The following is a 6,485-nucleotide window of genomic DNA, read 5'->3' on the forward strand; positions in this document are numbered from 1 at the left end:
TTTATTTATTTTATTTTTATTGTACTTTAGATGAAAGTTTACAGAGCAAACTAGTTTCTCATTAAACAATTAATACACACATTGTTTTGTGACACTGGCCGCCAACCCCATGACATGTCAACAATCTCCCCTTCCGGACCCCGGGTTCCCCATTACCAGCTTTCCTGTCCCCTCCTGCCTTCTGGTCCTTGCCTCTGGGTTGGTGTGCCCATTTAGTCTCGTTTTACGGGCCTGTCTAATCTTTGGCTAAAGGGTGAACCTCAGGAGTGACTTCGGTACTGAGTTAAAACGATGTCCAGGGGCCATACTCTCAGGGGTTCTCCAGTCTCTGTCAGACCAGTAAGTGTGGTCTTCTGTTGTGAGTTAGAATTTTGTTCTACATTTTTCTCCAGCTCTGTCCGAGACCGTTCATTGTGATCCGTCAGAGCAGTCGGTGGCAGTAGCTGGGCACATCCAGTTGTGCTGGACCCAGTCTGGTGGAGGCTATGGTAGTTGTGGTGCATTCATCCCCTGGACCAATACCTCCCCTTTGTCTTTGGCTTTCTTTACTTTCCCCTTCTCCAGATGGTATGGGACCAGTGGAGTATCTTAGATGGCCGCTCACAAGCTTCCAAGACCCCAGACACCACTCACCAAAGTAAGATGCAGAACATTTTTTTTATAAACTATGTTATGCCAGTTGAGCTATATGTCCCCTGAGACCATGGTCCCCAGCCTTCACCGAGGCTGTAAACCTTTATGGAAGCAGACTGCCACATCTCTCTCCTGTAGAGCGGTTGGTGGGTTCTAACTGCCAACCTTTTGGTTAGCAGTAAAACACTTTAACCACTGTTCCACCAGGTCTCCTACAGTTGTCTTACCTCTTCCTAATTTGATAGGGAAAATTTTTTTAAAGTGTTTTTATGGAACAGCAGGTACACTACCTACAGTGACAAATAACCTCCAAAGTTCACTGACTTTACATAGGAAAAGATTTACTTTTCATTTCCTTCATAATCATGTGTGCAGATCGGGGTGGGAGCAGACTCTGCTCCACAGAGTCATTCAGGGGCTCAATTTCCTTTCATGTGTTGTACCATCATTCCCTAGAGCAGGGGTCAGCAAACCAGTGCCCATGGGCCAAATCTAGCTATGGCACATTTTGTATGTTTTACAAGCTAAGAATGGTTTTTACATTTTAAAAGCACTGTTAAAAAAAAAAAAAAAGAAGAACATGTGAAGCTGACAATGTTTACTACCTGGCCCTTTAGGGCCAGACTAGAAATGGTGTCTTTGGCTGGGTTCTCTACAGAAGCGAACCAGTAAAGCATATACATACCTATATAGAGAGATTTATATTAAGGAAATGGCTCACGCAGTTGTAGAGGTTGGAACGTCCCGAGTCTGTGGGTCAGGCTGGAGGATTCTCCTGATTCATGTAGCTACAGAGGATGGCGAACCCAAGATCGGCAGGTCAGACAGCAGGGCTCTTGCTCACAGGCTGCGAAAAGCAAGATTGGCAGGCAAGACAACAGATAAGCTGCTAGCTCAAGTCCCAAGAACTGGAGGTCATGTGAACAGGAGCCAGCTGCAGGATCCAGAGTGAGCAAAAAAAGGCCCATGAGCCTTGCCAGAAAGTCCACCTATACTGGATGTAAACCAAACCCCCAAAGAAACTCCCTTACAACTGATTGGCTACTCACAGCAGATCCCATCATAAAGGTGATCACATTATATCAAATCTCATCATAGAAGTGATCACAAAATCATACACTGCAAAATACATCATAACTGCCAAACCACTGAGAATCATGGCCCAGCCAAGATGATGCACAACCTTAACCATCACAAATGATGTTTATCATTTTTGTCCATTGGCCAGAACTCAATCATGGGGATTCCCTAAGTGCAGGGGAGGATGGGAATTGTTGAGTTGTATGTGCAGGAGAAAAAAGATATGATGAAAAATATAATTTGTCTCTGCTGTGTAGAATCTTTTCCAATCATTTGACTTAGAATGGAAACAAAAACTCTCTTACTTTGCTCTCATATTTCATTGGATTATGTGATATTTATATAAATTACATAATTACAAGAACAACTGATGTAAATAGCTTTGAAATATACAACTGACACTGGATAAGCTCACAGCTTAACAAATGGGAGCAGGGGGCGCAGGCATCTTGGAGGGACTCAGCAGACCATGGTTATCAGGCATTCATTGTTCTTAGTGGATTAAAGTGGTGGTTTTCCACTAAGGGCAATTTTGCCCTCCTGGTGACATTTGGCAATGTCTAGAGACATGTTTGGTTATCACAACTTGGGAAGTACTACTGGCATCTAGTGCATAGACACCAGAAGTGCTGCTAAACACCCTACCACACTCTGGACCATCCCCCACAACAAAGGATTCTCCGGCCAAAATGTCAATAGTGCAGAGATTAAGAAACCCTGGATTAGAGAGTGTTGGTTGATCTGATAAATTGTTAAGTGGAGGTTTGTAAAGGGATAATTTATTATGGTATGTTAGAAACAGATAAGGTCAAACTTTAAAGTTTGTAAAGGAAGTGAAGCCTTGGGAATTGTTGGGGTTTCTGTGAAAACCAATTAATTCATAACCTTACCCCCTTCTGTATATTAAACCAACTAAGAATTGAGCATAGAAAGTAGACAGGTATCAAAATACTAGCTTTATATCTGTCAAGCCTGATTGGAGAACATAACATGGACAAGGGGCCAAAGGGGAATTCTGAATGCTTGCCTTCCAACCTGGGTGTGGAGAGAACTGTGTCTGCCCTGCACCACCAGAGAGGTTCAGGGAGATGGAGAGAGTGAAGCCACTGGGACAGAGCCATATTTAACTCATCAATGTTTTGTAGTAGAAAAATGCAGATCATAGATACCAGAGATTTTGTCATCTCATCAACCAGGTAATTCCTTCCTCTTCCCATAAGAAGTATTGAACAGGTGACTTTTCAACCTTTTAATTAGGGTGGAATTTCTATTTTACTGGCTGGAAGGAATACTGGAAGAGAAAAAGGTTGGTTCTCTCTCAGTCATGGTAGAGAAAGCACCTCACCTAAAGGAGGCTTGCCCCTTCCCCTCTCCATCCTACTTTTACTGAATGTGGGACCTTGAGCAATTCACAACCTCTCCAGGCCTCAGTTCCATCATGTGGACAACAGTACAGATTTGTCAGAAGGCTGAGGGCTGGCTCAAAAAATCTATGGAGGTCTCTTAAAATCTTAAGAATATTCCAAAGGACACACTGATGATTTAAAGAGAGCACAAAATGTATGTGCTTATGAATCTTGATTGTGAGGTCGAGTGTATCATTTCAATCCTCTGAATGATTAGAGATTGGGGGTTGGGGAAGGCTGATTACCAGTGTGAATTTAAAAAGGTGAGAGTATTTTAGAGTATAATCCCAGACTGTTCTGTGCACAATGCTTTGCTGTCTTCAGTAGTAACTGCAACCTGTGATTTGGGACTTGGTGATTCTATTCCCCTAGTTTTCTGTTTCCTTGGGCTTCTTGACAGTTCTGACACAAGTCTTTATCATTTCTTTGCATTTTCCATCAATTGTAACTCTCATGTTCAGTGGTTATCTCTGAGATGACTCCAGAATTTTTAACAGTCATCTAATATATTTCCATTATTAGTGCTTTGTGATGATGGGGATAATAAACATACAAGATTTGGTATCAGAGGACAGGAACTTCAGTCCTGATTCAGGCTCTTGCTAGCCTAGTGATCAAGGAAACTCTGTAAAATGGGGATAAAAATAGTACTTAAGTCTCAAGGCTCTTGTGAAGGCAAGGTATATGAAAATATTTACAAAACAGTTAAGTACATGCAAATGCTAGGAGTTATTATTAATTCTTTACTCACTTGCAACCATTCTCTGGGACATCAAAAAATCTTTGCTTTGCGAAATAAGCATGTAGGAAAGAAATTGCCTCTTTATCCAATAATTAGATTGTGTGATGAAGAGCAGACAGGGGTCCCTTTCTCCTGATTCAAGCATCTAGATGTGTTTCCCTAATTTATCCAGATGTGTTCCTCAGTTTTCCACCTCAGCAGGACCACTTGAATGCAGAGAAGAAATACTCAATCACACAGCTGTATGTACTGACTGGTAAACCCAGACTTCTGGGGATGCCTTTTGGTTAGGGGCTTCTTTCTAAGCCATCGTGGTTTCTGACAATGTGATTTAAAGTTATAGAAATGTTAAAGACATAACGCCTTCTCTTTAAGTCTCAGCTTCACAACCTTCTTGACCTCATTAGAAGGAATGGCATGAAAATGTATTTATCCAAAAAACTTTCTTTTTCCTGCTTTGTTATTAGATAACTGTCACAGATCAAAAGCAGGGCTAAGAAAAATCACCACTGCTGTGTAGTTGGAGCTTCTAATGCAGATTTCTAATAAATTGTATTCTGATCCAGCAGAATTCTGATGTACCTCCATAGGATGGGCTGAAGAGGTGGGCCCTGGCTCAGAACAACTCTTTCTATTCACATTATTGGGCTCAATTGCTTGCCTGGCAATACTGATCACAGGCAACCCCATTCCTACTCCTTCACCTAATTTAATTAAACTCAGAATTTTATCCCTCCACCCAGGAATCTGACAACATATGCTTGAAGATCCATAAAAATGCCCATTCTCTTTGACTCAGTAATTCTACTTTGGGAATTTGTCCTAAGGAAACAATCCAAATATGAAAAAGCTATATGACCTAAAATGCTCATTGCTACTTAATTTATAATATTAAATGACTAGAAAAGGCATTTATGTCCACCATTTGGAAAATGGTTAAGTCAGTTGTAGTGTATGCATTCAGTGGAATATTGTACAACCAATGAACTGTATGGAAATTCTTATTATATACTACTAAGTGAAAAAGTAGGATTTGCAGACGTAGGTGCACTATGATCGTAACTATGGAAAAATATGTAGAAGAAAAAAGACTAGAAAGAAGCTCACTAGAATGCTAGTATCATTGCTATGCTAGGGTCATGAGATCACAGATGATTTTCAAAAGACGTTTTTCTCTTTCAAATGATGAACAATATAGCTTTTTTACAGTAATTTTTAAGAAAAGATTTGCACCTTTCAAACTTGCTCTTGTCCTCATTTCCCTGCCGAGTGCATACTCTAGACTTCAAGTTTGTGGAGTGAATTAGATAACTAATCTAAGAGGAACCTTGGAACTATGAGGAATGATATAAAAGGAAGTTACACAAAGATATGGATGGAAAAAAAAAGTGTGAAGGCGGCAGGGACATGTTATGATTATTTTACAGGCTCTAAATGAGTAAAGCGCGATCTGTTTTACTTCCAGCTTTAGTGATGCAAATATCTCTAACAGAATGAATGTCCTGGATAGGAAGGACTGACAATGCAGCGAGCAGATTTACCCTGGTACTTAGACACAAAAGAAGGGAGTGTGCTGTGGTGGAAACAGTCCTTGCCTGGAGTTCTGAGAGCTGGGCCCTTGCTCTGACTCAAGCAGCTCTGTGACCTTCCACAGATCCGTCAATCTTTCTGAACATGGTTCTTGAATGAGGACTATATTGTCTCTACTGTCCTTTCCAGCTCTGAAATTCATTCATTCATTCATTCAGCAAATTTCTATTGAGCACCTATTACATTTCAGGCACTGGGCTAGGTACTTGTAGAAGTAAAAACAAAACAAAATCAGAATAGGACCCAGTTTCTATTCTCAAACATTTGTAGCCTATTTTTTGTTTTTATTTGTTTTTGCGGGGGAAGTGTGGAGGCAGGGGCAATGTCAGGAAGCCTTTGTTTTAAATATAACTTTACAAATAGGTTCATGAAATATGTTTTTTTAAAAATAATCATTCCTCTTACTAAGACAGCCAAAAGGAACATTATTGTTCTGTCCATTAGTACTGATACTATGCTCAATGAATTAAAAAGCTGTTAGAGAAATTCATCTCTGCCTAAGAGAACTCATATTCTAATGGTTCAAGAGAGATAATGAAAATTTAAAAAATGGTAGATGGAGAGCGGAGCCAACATGACACTATAGATAGAACCACCACACCATCCCTCCATAGCAAAGACCCAAAAAGTAAGTAAAACAGAGATAAACATCAATCCTGGAACCCTACGGGTCAAATGAAGGAATAAAGAACTCAACCAAGCACCGAATGGGATAAGAAACTGACAGAGAACAGAGAGCAAGTAGAGCTATGTAATGGAGGTCCCTTACCAGCTAACATGGCATGGATTCACCATCTTGGACCCCTCAGCCACCAAGGCGGTGGACAGGGAGTATGGGAAGGCAGCTTCACGGAGCTCCCAGCAGGAGACAGAGCATCCGGGTAACTAGCAATACATGCTACCCTCCCCCCACCTCCCTGCCCTTCTTCCCCCACTCCACCTCTGCCACTTTCCAGTGGGCCTCAGTAGCTCACTGGCTCCTTGCCATTTGGATTCACCCCACCCACACTGGCTGGCTCCTTCAGTGGCATTTT

The sequence above is a fragment of the Trichechus manatus genome, unplaced genomic scaffold, assembly GCF_000243295.1.
Source record: "Trichechus manatus latirostris isolate Lorelei unplaced genomic scaffold, TriManLat1.0 scaffold00020, whole genome shotgun sequence".
Lineage (NCBI taxonomy): Eukaryota > Metazoa > Chordata > Mammalia > Sirenia > Trichechidae > Trichechus > Trichechus manatus.